General features: G+C 40.1%; 1 protein-coding gene across 2 annotated transcripts in view; it reads right to left on the reverse strand.

The window, feature by feature from the left end:
- Positions 1-13060, reverse strand: part of LOC122784519 (beta-1,3-galactosyltransferase 1-like) — a 69080-nt gene extending 56020 nt beyond the window's left edge. For both annotated transcript variants that reach the window (XM_044049830.1, XM_044049822.1), the window contains exon 1: positions 12931-13060. The gene's annotated coding sequence lies outside the window, so the exon portion shown is untranslated. The remainder of the gene's footprint in view (positions 1-12930) is intronic.
- Positions 13061-14400: the final 1340 nt, after the last annotated feature.

Raw genomic sequence — 14400 nt, forward strand, 5'->3', positions numbered from 1 at the left:
GACTCCAAGTCTCCGATGTACGGTGCAAATCATTTTGAGCAGTAAGCTTGTTTTTCTCGCTGAATGAACTCCTGGCGAAATTTCAACGAGAGCTCATAAAAACTTTCCTTTTTTTTAAGGCTTTTTCACATTAGAATTTCTTGTTTGCAAGGGTTATTGTGTCTTTGTGCTGGTTAAGTGCTTATTGGGAGGCTGAAGCAGTTTTGTAGGTTACTCACTTCAGTTAGATCGTTAAAAACTCTTTTTTACATTTGAATACAACATAATTGGTGCTGTCAAAATTAATGCGTTAAGTGTTGCAATGAATTTTAAACATTTAACGCATTATATTATTTTATTTTTTTTTAACGCAATTAACCAAGTTTATGTCCAGTGCCAAATTAGCATCGTTGAGGACGATGGACTGGGAGAAATGATATCAATGGCATCAGGAGACACATCTCTTACTCAACCAGAGGCACGACTGCGTCATGAAAAGCCACATTATATGAAGACTTGCAACTGTGAATAACACAGAGGAGCAGGATCGTTATAATAAAATGAGTTTGATACACACAAGAAATAATTTGGTTTTAATGCAGTATAGCCTGGGTTTTTCTGTTGTGTTAAGTGCATACAAGTCCTCCCTGTGGTTCACAGCGAACAAAACAGAAGCAGAATTATACCAACACCAATAACATACATTTTTTTAATGAATTTAAATTCTTCCAAGTTTCAGTGTCCAAATGAAACGCTGATGACGAAAAGATAAATGATGACAGTCAAACAGCTTCAGAAACAGGATTCTGTCTGAGGGGAAGAATTATCTTCGGCAGCCTTACTTTTCCACCTCTATCCGGCCGTTCCTAACAATTATATTTGAACATTTTCCAGTTAACACGAACACAAAGTGCAGCAGAAGCTGATGGGAACAGCTGTAAGCAACAGCAAAACAGCAAAGGCAACTGTCGTCATTTGTCGAGCTGATGGAAAAACCACACGTTTAATTACACTGATTTAGCAACAATTATATCCGCACAGCTCGTTGCTTTTGATTCACTTCAATGACACATGGTGAACAGAAAAATGACTAAATCCTGACAGACTTTTTAAATTGATTGTTCAAAATGACTCAAAAACAGTTTGCGATATACATTTTTCCCCATCACGAGTTACATTGTGGAATCATGAGTGTAGGTTGGCAGGGTTAACATCATTACAGTAGACTTTCTGTCTGAGATAAAGAAAGGCTTTAGCTTAATCCATAGATCCGCTCGAGGACCTGAAGGTTTCTCTGACCTTTCAGAATGAACTGTCAATCACGTGTCCGTCCATCTTAATGGAGACATAACAGCAGACATGATTCCGAGCTTCAAACCACTGCCCTTTCAAAGTGTAATTCATTAACAAAATAATAAAGAAAATACTGTAATGACTTCCTCTGGGTTTTCATTGATCCCTTTCTCCCTGCTAATGATGCAGTGGCTGATAGACACCTCCATCACCCCCACTGGTGTTTGTCTTAACGTCTTATTGACATTCCAACAATCCTGATTACAGCTTAGAGTTGCCAACCAAGGGAGAGGGGTGGTGGTCTTGGTCCCGGTGTCATCTGAAAGGTTGATTGAGATGCCGCGACAATGAGATCATTCATTTTCAGCGTGAAAGCCACACGAAGCCTTCCCACCGACTCACAGCAAACACCCAAATAAAGTTCAGTTTCCTTTTCTCTGGAGTTATTTCAATCAATTTGCAGGTGCTTCACGGTCCACGGACACTCTGAGCTCAAGCTCAGGCAACACTGCGGCTCAGTGTGTTCACTGTGCCATTGGATGTGCAAGTCGAGGTCACATTTCACTCGCCGGCGCACTGGATTCAGTTGGAATTTCAAAAATGTCCAAATCACATGGGTTTCTCACAGATCACAGGTACAAAGTCTTCTCTCGCTACAAACATAGGCCTCTATGTGTTTTTAGCTTTGGGTTGAACGCTATAGCACATTAATGCCACCTCAATGCCTACCTTTGAGTATATTCCGCTAATCTACACAAGATTATTCCCTGTTACCTGGATTGTAGTTAACAAAATACTAAAAATGATTAAAATCTAACTTTATGGTAAGTTCTTGGCGAAAGAAAACAAGCACAAGGAACAATTTGTATTCACTGCGTGTCAAGTAGACTTTGAATTATCCCCCAATTATTGCGCTACACAACACACTTCTTTATATTTGGAATAACGTGCAGCCCTAATGGTTACATACATGCAATCACACACGAAAAGGCCTTAAAATCAGATATGTTCCCATTTTGACCACCTTGTAATTTGTAAAAGATAATCCTTGTTTTCATCCAAGTTAATTGACACAGTCTTTTGAGACCTGTTCTTTTTTATTTTTAGACCGACTGCTGTGTTATCAAAGGTGCATTTACAAAATACCGACCTTCATTGGAAATGGCCAAGATCCTGCTGGCTCTAATTACACACCTGGAGCTGACAACTCATAGAGCACTCATCTCTGCAATGGACTTAATTGGTTGACCTTTTCAATGCACTTGATGTTATTAAAGCTCTAATTGATAGTCCCTTAACAATGTAAGATCCTCTCTATTAAGTTCTTAACCACAAAGATTTAGGTCTCAGCAGCTTCTGCTCCGAAAACGTGAACGGCATCTTATAGCAATGAAAATCTGACGTATAATTGGCCTGAGAAATTAAGGATTGGTACAAAAAGTGTTTGCTTAAGATTAAGGTACTTGAAATTTATAAATATGTTCAAAAACACAGTTTTGTCCAATTCACGACTCGTGTTGCGATGTTAAAAAACAGCAGAAAAATCCAAACAAATGCCATTTTCTGCGTGCAGATGAGCTCCATATCACAAGTGAAACCATGTGACCGGTGGACAGGGCAAACAGGAAGCTGACTCTCTCCTCGGCAGTTGTTAAACAAAGAACTACTAACCATTAACAAGAACGATGGAAGTCGGAGCAGGGATTTCTTTTATGAGACCAAGGTGAAACTGAAAGGAAGTTTTAATGAGCTTTTCATTTACAGCTGATAGTTGAGTTGTACGTTGTTAAGACACAACAGGCAAGTGAATGCCGGTTAATTCATAATTTTTCCTTAAAGATTTCCATTTCATGCTCATCTTCAGACTAAAACGCCTGTCTCGCTTTTGTGACTCTGAGTAATGTGGACTGTGGGCACATCCGGAGCAGAATTTATGGCTTTTTTAAATGAAAACAGAGTAGCATGGATGGATTTAGCTCTACAATATACGGTGGGAGGAACATATATTTTCCGCCTCTCGCTTTTATTCCTGATAGAATAAAATTATGGACCAGAGATTTACACAAGAGACACCACGGATGAAGACTTGATTAAAATCCATCTGCGGCATCAATTCAACATCTACTTTGCTTTTACATCAACTGCGCGCCTGTGATAGCCCCTCTTTACGCTGTCTACTGTTCCAACTGTTGATGCATTGTAAATGCATGAGAGTAAATCATGCATTCTGTGTATATTCCTCCTCCTTATGACTTCAGTGTCGAGGGAGCAGCTGCACTCAGAAAAAAGAAATAGGTCATAACTCCACAGCTTCCTGGGTAACCTTTCTGTTTATAATAATCATGAATGATACACACAAAGACAGTCTCATCCGGATTGCGCTAAATACAGTCCAGCCACTGTATTTTCAGTCCATTCAGTATAATATATACAATAAAAACAACTTTTTTTTTTTTTAAGGAATAATTCAAGTTGTACCTGGGGTAAATTAGTGTCTCTTTTTTAAGGTTTTGTCAAAACAATTTCCTGGGCTGATCATGAAATACTGCAGGGGATAAAGTGGTGAAACAAAATTAATTTGTTAAACTAATTAGTGAATTTTAATTACGTTATTTTGACATAATCGAGGCTCAGGACCAGAGACGTTTATGAATAAATCCCACTGAAAGACGTTGATGGTATGGTTCTGACTTGAAACGCATATGAATACAAAGAAAAGAAGAGATACCATCAGGATATTTACTAATGCAAGGATGAGAACTAAGGTGTAAATAGTTTCTCGCCTTTATGTTTATGTGTTGTTTTTATTTAGAACGCCTTGCAATTAGAACAACGTGAGAGCAGAAAAAACTGAAATAAATTGCAGCCTTTGTACTTTGCTGACTGCACTGCATTCAAATTGCAATTTTGATTTGTTGTCAGACACCAGAATTAGACCAATAAGCAACACGGGCCTATGGGGCCCAGGAGCCCAGAGGTTCAGGGGGCCCTGAAGCCCAAGCCTCTTCATCATACTGTTTTAATGGGGCCCTGAAGCCAAATAACACTGGCCCCTAAATCACATAACATGGACTATGGGCTATGTTATTCACCCCAATATCTATATATATATATATATACTATATAAGGGGCAGAAGGGCTCCATAGTTCGTCCCAGCTAACAATAGTTACACTGCACCATTTGAGATGAGATAAAATTATTTATTATTTTAGTGTATTATTTTTTTGGTTAATAGACCAAACTAAATATGAAGACAAAAGAACTTCTGAAATCCTTGATAAAGCTAAAGCTTGTTTACACCTCTGTACTCTGACAAATTCATCCTTTTCACAAAACTTAATTATGGTAACAATAAGAAACATGAATTATAGGAACATTTATGTATGTAGCTAAAGGATTTACTTTGCATCCAGCATTTCATTGTGGCCGAACATGTCGCATCCCTAGATTACATCAGTATTGAATGTCGAAAACGTAGGAAGAAATTATTTATACAGTGTGTGACTCCTACATGTTACATTACACATGCATACAAAAAGCTTTCAAGGAGAGTGCGCTGAATATAAAGTATATGGAGACGCACCGAGACTTCAGTGATGGATGCACAGATGAAGATGTAAGGTAAAATGACTCCACTGTCCTCTGTTTCATTGTTTGTTTTGTTTCCGATTGCTCCACAGTGCCTCTGTCCTCATCATCACTGACTTTTCACTGAAGCCTTCGCCGTCCCCTTTGCCCCCGTCACAGAAAAAGAGAGACAAGAACTTGACGAGTGCACCTTTGCTCCTCCCCATCATCCCGTCAGATTTCTGAGAGTTTTCAGCCTGTGCACTCTCCTCCTCCTCCTCCTCCACAGATTTCCTCTCTGGGCTCTTTTTTGCCCGTTGTGCCATTCCTCACTGTTTACAGCTAATTGTTGTGGTCACTCCTCAGCGGCAGCATGGTGTTACGAGTGCGGCAAACAACAAGGTGCCACGCTTGATCCTGCAACATCGATCGGGTTCTCACGTTAAATGGGAATAGCAAATAGTTTAGCACATCATTTGTCTCCTTTCTGTTTATTTATTAGACTGGCAGTCCTGAAATGGACAATCAATTCGAGCCCAGAGGGCACAGTTTCAATCACAATGCACCACGTGTTTCAATCGTGTTATTTACACTTTGTTTGCCGAGCTGCTTGTTTATCATCGTCCTGCAGATCTCACAGTCATATTTCTGTGTAGAACGGTTGGACTCATAGCTCATAGTGTGGGATCTGCACGTGTGTCACGTGTGTGGAGCTCCGGTCACCTGCCCACGCTTCACAAACGCCAATGAGCCGAGCTGCACTCCGGTCCCTTGCGCTATTACATATTCAATTAAATTCTAAGACTCTAGTAATAGTTGTGATGGAAAAGCTGCTGGGGGAAGGTTTCGAGAGACGAAGGTGTCTTAAGAATCTGTATTGATGGTCATATGGTAGGAGAGAGATGAGCGTTTAACACAGTAACAACAGCCAATTCTGAAGACTATTTAAGCTTTTATTTAAATCTAAAAGTGCAGAAAACCAGCGCGTGGCAATGGTCTCACGACGTTGATGCCAATTATCTCTGTCCTAGTAAGAGAGACAGTTTGTGACTATCTTCCTTCACAGATATACTAGAAAGAAACAGCAGCCTGCAGAACTGTTTATACACAATGTACGGGCATTTGCTGAACGAGAGGCAGAGCCGACGATGAAAGGAAAAGCAACATAATTGAAGAAATGAAAGACAGAAAATCTGCACACTGGTGATGAATATGCAGGATGTTCATTTTTTTTTGGAGTCTCAGAAGGAGGAGGAGGCACTGGAGGTTGACAAAGCGTGCAAATTGATTGGCTCCCTCGTCGCCGCTGGGAAAAACTGGTGGAGGTTAATGTTGCAAGCAAGGACAAAAGTGTTGTGAATGAGACGTTCCTGAGCACAAATGTAACAGACACTCTGTGCATGGTTAAGCAGCGCATTCCCCTCGCTCTGTGTTTTTGTGTGATTCACGTTCATTTCTCTACCCGAGTGTGGTTGCACACTAATCAACAGCTGCAGTGTCTAAGCCAGAATGTTCTGTTTCACAATGTGGTACAAAGGCGACGGCCAAGCGTGTCTCGAAGGAAACTACTTCCTCACGTTTTGGCTTTTGGAATCAAACATCTCCTCCTCGTTTATTTGCGTCTTACAGCTCCTCATCCCATTCAATTGTCCAGGTTGTATTTTTGTTCAAAATCCTAACTGCACCACTGTTCCTCGCATGACTTCATTCCAACTCACACCAGACACAAGTCACAGAGAAATCAGTAAAAAAAAATAATCATCATATATTTGAATTAAAAATACATATATGATGTTATTTTGAAGTTTCAATATACAGACCTGATAATGAAAATGATTGTAAGCTTTCAGAACTGCGCTGTCTGGAAACAGAACTTGAGAGAATGGTGTGTAAACACCGAGGTCTGTAGAGGTCGTCCTGATATTCTTCTCAGATTCCTATGCCTGCTAATCTCTGAATAACGTCCAAGTGAGCACATGTGTGAACACAGCACAATAATCTCTGGATAATAACTCAGCAAGTGAGAGTGTGAGTGTCCTCTTTCCTGCACGCTCAAACCTCTTTCACGCCTGGATCCTCTTGAGATCCTCCTGCGTCTGTGAATGTATCTCATCAAGAAAATCTCCTTCTACGTTCATCATATTCAAATGAAAAGTCTCCAGAGACATCCAGACACAATTCTCCACACCTTTTCTCGAGTTTGTGTCGAAAAAATGCCTTACTTTTAGCTATATAAGAATCAGCTTGTATTGCTGTATAAAAGCTGTCTTGCTTGCTGGAAAGTTATTATCATTCTGACATTTCCAGCGACACTCTGCTCCTGGCAAACAAGAAATCAGCGGTTTGTGTGTGAATTGATTCGAGTTGTGAATCCGGAAATAGCAGAGGTCAGGCTTTGTTCCTGTTGCCATTTCACTGACATCACCATCTGTTTAAGCAGCATAGTCAAGTGTTGCATTTGAATGAGACTGTGTCACACAATTCTGTACTTTACAACCAATCGACACAAAGCAGAGAAAATACAACAAGAAGTTGCTGAGACAATAAAATGTCGAAGGTCCAGTGAGTAAGAATGTTCGTTTACATGCTCTATAATACAAAGTAATTTGCCTATATAATAGTGTTGTCAAACAAAATATTTAATCGCATTAATGTCATAGCACATTTTTCGGTAACACTGTTTGGTAACACTGCATACATCATTACTTGGATGTGGGGAGTGCGTCGAGAAATGATCCAGGCTGCGTTGGACACGGAGAAGCGCACAACGCTCGCCATCCGCTCGAAACGTAACGTTAGCCTACTACTCGCACGCCCAAACAAGTGTGTGCAGCAAGTGTTGTTTTGTTTCCGGGTAGATCTGGTGTGGGGTTGCAGTTTGTCTAACGTTGTTGCAACAGCATGTAAAAAACTACAAAGTTAGCACGTCCAAAAAGAACGTTAATCTCGCGATAAAAAATTGACACCGTTAAAATGGGTTTGAGGTAACGCCGTTAATAAGGCGCTTAACTGACAGCACTACTATATAGTGATACTTGAATAAGCTTTTTTAGTATCTGGAAGACAAGTTAGGTTTAGGCATTATCCACTTGCACCATGATTACCCTTGTTTTAAATCTTACTTATTCATATAAAGTTGACAGTGACATAAATGCCGTTACTTATCCATGCTTAGTTTACGCAGTGACCTCTCCACATTCGTCTACATACACACGGAGCTGTTGCATGAATAGGGCTATTATTTGCATACAAAAAGAGTTAAGAGCTGGAACATGAAATGATTTCTGGAAGGAAGGAACTCAGTCAGGAAGTCAAAGAAAGAGAGAGGCTGCAAGCTCCAGTGCAGCTTTTTAAGAAATAACTCTGCTGGTTTGCTGTGTCAAAACATTACTTGGAGATATCGATTTAGGTGTTGTTGCTCATACTGAATGGAAGCAGAGAATGATGGACAGTGATAAATGACTATTGTGGGGAAAACCAAATTAGTGTGTGTATGGCAGGGACGGGGGTGTGGCATGGTGACATCCATTAGCCGTTGACTGACAATCATTTAAATACCAACATTTTAGACACAAAAGTTTGTCAAGGCTTGAGTAAAAAAAAAATAGAGAGGGGGTGCAACAGGAGAAACAGCAAGAGAACCAGCAAGAACTGATATTTCTTTCTTCATCTGATTGCACTGCAGTTGCAACCAGTTTACCTAAAAAAAAAATTCCAAACAGCTTCTCTCTCTCAAAACGCTGTAAAAAAAAAAAATCCATGACAGTGATAAGAACGTAGGAGGCACAGGCTGCCAAAATGGTGTCATCCAGAGTCACAGATGTCACCTCCACCGTACCCTGCACCAGGAGCGCTGCCAAAATGCCACGTTTTACTGCTGACTCAGCCGGTGCTCAGCCTAGCAACTGTGGTAATGTGCATCATGGGATGCCTCTCAGTGTCATTAACTGGCATGGGTGAGTGTTGCATGTGGCAGGGTTACTGTCCTATGATTTTGCCATCACAGAAGCACAGCTGTACCTGGCACAAGCCTCGGGGGACAAACATTAGCCAGAAGCAACAAAGAAAATCTAAAAAAAAAAAAAAGAGGGGGCAAAACGAGGGGAATGTTGAAAGGATTCAAAAGAGGAATAAGTGTGAGGGCGCACCAGGAGCGAAACTCTAGAGGGACAGAGTAAGAGCCCACAACAAGAAGTGAGAAAATGAAAGGAGAGTGGGAAGCAGAAAGTCAGGCTGACTCCCTGCGGCTCATCTAAAAAACTGCCTTTCATCTGTACAGTTTTCTGTCTGTCTGGCCCAAAATCACAGTCAATTAACAAAGAAACATCATCCAATACAAGAATTCACAAGATTTGCCTGTTTTTAGTCAGAGTCCAGTCAGGACATCTCTGTCTCTGAAGCAGATTTGAGATGAATACTGTCAGCACGGCTCATGGCACTGGATAAGGATTTATAAAGCCATAAAGCTTCCGGCTCCACTGTGCCGTGCTGCATAGCACAATGCCTAACTTTCATGTTACAGGATTAGAAGGGATCAGTTTTCTGGATCAATAGGATTATAGCTGTTGTTAACCTCTCTGAGATAAAAAAGCACCACATCCTACAGAGAAAACAACCACATGTACAAATAAAAGAGAAATGTGTGAAATAGGCTGAAACAGGGTGGAAGGAGAACAACAACTCTGCCAGAACTTTCAACACCAAAAATCAAACTTGTTATTTCAAGCAGGAATGATGCGTACTTGGAAGACGACAAAAACCAAAGTGCCCATGGCACAACATTAACAAAGAACACAAAAAAAATCCCTCTTGTTTGTTGAGCACAAATAGAAAAATCACTCAGTGTAATTGGCCTGTCTTTCTTCTCCCTCTGCCAACAGAGAGAGAAAGGAAGAATCACTGCATATGTGCACAGAGCCACATCTTCCACACTCGCACAATAATTGGCTACTTTTCAGGGCACATGCCTACCATTAAATCCACTCCCAGCAGCGTTCAGGCCATTATGTCCACTACGGGTCCATTTAAGACAGCTTGCAGATAGATAATTGGGATTTACATGGCATGGAGGAACGTCGTCAATGTGTTGCTTACATGTGAGTCAAACGCTTTCTTTGCGACTTCAAAAAAAAGCTGTAATCTTCCTTTAATAAAATAAATAATAAAATCTACACGAGTCTGTGGGTATTGAATGTGTGTTTATGGACTATTTGTATGGATATATCCACATGTACACTGTGTGTGTGAGCCTTCGGCGCTGTTGCAGAAAAATGTGTTTGTGTGAGCATCTGACTGGCTGAGCACTGCTCCCATCAGCCCCTCATTCTCAGCAGCACCAGATGGATCCTCTGGAAATAGCCAGGGATGAAATTAAGAACAGCAGCTGTCAAATTTAGCCAGTGAAGTGAGCAGAAGACAAAAAGTGAAGATGAAGAAAAAAAAAGAAAAACCGGAAAGAACAGACAAGGGAAAAAAAAGGAGAAGTACGAATTCATAAAGCCGCACCTCACACAGGTAAAGGCAGATTTGACATTCAGCGAAAAAAGGCTCATTAGGAAATTTCATGGGAGTCGTGAAGTGATTATCCTAAACCTGTCAGCTGCAAACAGCATGTCAAAATGCCACCCAGGCATTTCTCCCTCCAGGTGGTTGATGCGTTGCCGCTATCTAGGGAGGAGGGAGGAGTAATTGTAATACACACAATAACACACATCAAACAGTGAGGACTTCAACGTGAGTGATTGCTGTTTGTTTTCTTTACATCGCTCTGTCTGTAAACTGTAACTGATAGGGAGTGTGAATAAATCATAGTGTGTCATCCTGTCACACTTTCTGTTGTATCTGATTCTAGATTTGCGGGAAAGGGCAAACCGTGAGTGCTTTGTGTGTAGCACCATTTAAATGTAGAGGAAGTGCTTTACAGAAGGTGTATCAGGTGTCGCATCACACTGCAATCACTTCACACATTGATTGTTTGCCAAAATGGCAGGAAAGGTGGAGGTTACAGGAAGAAAATAGGAAAAAACTGAAGAGGAAGAAGAAAAAGGCAAACACATAAATAAATGTATGTGTAGGGTTTTTTTAAACATGGGTTTACCAGCTAAAAAAAAGGCAAATTACCTCTTTCACGTTGCTGTAGCAGTATTTTTTACCCAAATGAAACACACAACAAGAGAAAGCACCACAGAGAGCACAGACAGTGTCATGGAGACGGATTTAAGATCTCTGCTTACGCAGTACACAGTACACGACAGTACGCTGAAAAAAAAGCAGACTGCCAATTAGGGCTGTCACTTTTTATCCGATATCTGTCAAAACTCACACCTTAAAATCAGTGCAAGCGAAGCTTAACTTCTTCTAAAGTGTCGTCGAACGTGTGTTGTGTTGCATTTCAATACTCAGCGTGCGCTAGAACACAATTAGAACCACTCAGCTTCAACTGTCCCCTGCAGGACGGCACAGAATAGGTTTATTTCACTGTGGCGAGCTCGTCTCTGATGTGCAATGAAAAGGTCGCTTCCAGGGAAGCTCAGCTTCTCTCTGAGTCAATGTGGGCGCAGTGGGCCAATGAGACTGATGTTTTGTTCATGGGGTAAACAAGCTAAACTGTCCTCCTAAGCATGTATGCAATGCAATCCTAATATAATCCTTACGACATCACACGTTTGTGTGTGTGTGTGTGTGTGTGTGTGAGAGAGAGCGATAATCGGGTAAATATTTGAAGCAATACTGTCACGTAATATTCATTTGCATTTGATTGATGAGTGTGGAGGCATTTAAACAGGAACTGAATGCCAATTCTATCTATTTCCATTACAGAAAAATGCCAGATGTTAAGTGTCAACAGTTTTTTTCACCAGTGTAAAATGAGCTTAAGTGACTGAGCGTCAGTTATCTGCAGCCTTTGTTGGGTGCGAGTACGCGGTGGCCCTCAGCATACAGTCTGTTTTGATCCGAGTTGCTTCTGCATGATCTGGCATTCAGCTGTCTGAGGTAAAGCAGTGACTTGATGGAAATTGAACTTGATGAAAGCACTTGTCTCGTGTTGATGACCACTTGAAACGCGTTAAACTGCAGTTTGGCCTTTCAGCTACATTCATACCCAGCTCCAGCGCATCTATATGCTGAAATATATTCCATCAAATTATCCATTCACATACTGCCAGCAAATCCTCCAGGAGCAGTTTGGAATTTAGTGTCTCGCTCCAAGTACACATTGGCATGCAACGTAGAGGAACAACGCATCAATCGTCTGGTTAGAAGACAAAAAAAATCAGTGAATAAACAAGGAAAGATTACGCTCTGAAAGAATCACAAAATAAACCGGGATTAATGTCACTTGTATCAAGTACAGAGTGCTACTTTATCCACATTTTTCTTTTCCAGCTGAGACCGACTCAGTCCCAACAGGTGTTCAATGTCTCAACCAGAGTTTGTCCTATCATGTCGCTGACATGCAGCTGCTGCCATGGTTACAACAATATGAAATACAATCCAAGTGCTGCTACATAATGTTCTAACGCTAACCTGACCAGCCTGAAAGGGGCAACTACAATAATTGAATTAAGATACAAATGTGCAGCAAAAAAAAATTTGCATTGTGCATTGTTACTCGAGACAGATGCCACAAAATGTCAAAATGGATTTTTCTTTTAACCAGAAAATAACAGTTAGGATTCAAAAATGATCATCTGTATTAATCACAATCACAATATATGATTTGTATGTTTACCATAGCTTGCAAATGTAATCTATAGTATCACTAAATATAAGATGATGGGTGCAGACAGACAAGGAGCAACTTCAGAGGTGTCACTAAACAAAGAGGACGTGAGTCACAGACTGGTTAAGTACAATAAGTTATACTGAACATGGACATATATATATATATATATATACATGTATATATATGTATATGTATATATATATATATATGTGTATATATATATATATATATACACATATATATATATATAGATATATAAATAATAATGTATTTATCACCTGACAATTTAACACCTAATCAGCCACACAACCACCACATCAGCATGTACATGCTCTTCAATAATGCTCTTTAATAACTGACTGACCTGAAGCAGCTCTGACATCCAACCACATCCAGCAGCTTTGAGATCAAGTGGATTCCCACTCAACATCAGCCTCGATGCTCTTGTGGCTGAACTGGAGCGAATCACTGCAGCAGGCTCAACATCTGGTGGAAAACCTTAAAACCCAGACGAGAGGAGGCTGTTAGGGCACGCCATAAATGTTAACGACTTCCAAACGAGATGTTTAACAGACACATATGGCAAGTGCCACGAGTGTCCAGATAGTTTTGGTAGTGCCAGATATACGAGATAATCGCGGCCCATATTTCTGTTCAGATTGTCTGATCTAATTAGACGCGGGCATTGATCTTATAACTCATCACAAACATTTTAGAGAGCTCATCAATACAGGCAAACGTTTGTTTTGGCAGATGTAATTAGAGCACTGCAGCAAAAAAGAGGACTGCAACAGAATGACAGTGGTGACGATAGTGCAGGAGCAGGAAGATGATGATAAATGGAAGACTAAAGTATTTTGGATAAAGACGCTACAGCCACATAATTAATACAATTCTGGGTTCGGTGTATTATAGGAGAGAACACCAAACCTCCAACTACACAAGGATTTAAAATGTTGCTCTTCCTCGCGTCTGCCTGTATCGACTCGCGGTTTGTTATTAATTCCACAGATAATACACTGAACTGAACCACAGTACTCCAACTCCTACACAAACCTTGGTTACTTTCACAAAAATCTATAGCTGTGTAATACAACAAAGGACAAATTTTTCTAAGATATTATTCACATTCATCGGGCCCCACTGAAAACACTTCAAACTCTGTGTAAATAGCTTCAATCCAATGGAGTTAAAATGACACTGACATTTCAGTGTTGCGTCTTCACCATGACAACACGCCACACTTTTACTGATCTGTGGAGTGTGGCGACAATTAAATATCGTTTAATTATCAGTTAATCTGTATCTGGGTGGATGTATACTTGGTGTAACATTGGTGTTACACCAAACCTCAAAATTACAAATGTTATATTTTGTCCACACCTAAAAAACATGCAGTTTTACCATCACAGAACATAATTATTTAATTATTATAATTATTTAAGAAACTGCGAATCAAACTTCTATTACAAAAAAAAACAACGCAAACCTTACTATTCGAGATTCATTTAGTCATAGTGGAGGTCTTATCAATGCTGAATTTAAACTAAACTTAACTCCAACAGTTTATGATCCCTTATGCTATTTAAGTTAAATATTCTATATAGTGTTGTTTATATTTGTAAAGTTTAAAGGCTCATCAGTTACCAATGGCAAACCCATGACTGCAACTCTTTTCAACCTGGTTATAAATTCTGTTTCAACCTTGTTTTCCTTATAAGATCATAAACTTTCACATCCAGATAGGTCAGAAAACTCTTACATCTTCTCTTCCTTAAGCATCACTGTTGCTTAAGACCTTAGCCGTGAAGCTGATTTGCACAGAAGAGTGTAA

Source organism: Solea senegalensis, linkage group LG2, assembly GCF_019176455.1.
Source record: "Solea senegalensis isolate Sse05_10M linkage group LG2, IFAPA_SoseM_1, whole genome shotgun sequence".
In the NCBI taxonomy this organism is placed as follows: Eukaryota; Metazoa; Chordata; class Actinopteri; order Pleuronectiformes; family Soleidae; genus Solea; species Solea senegalensis.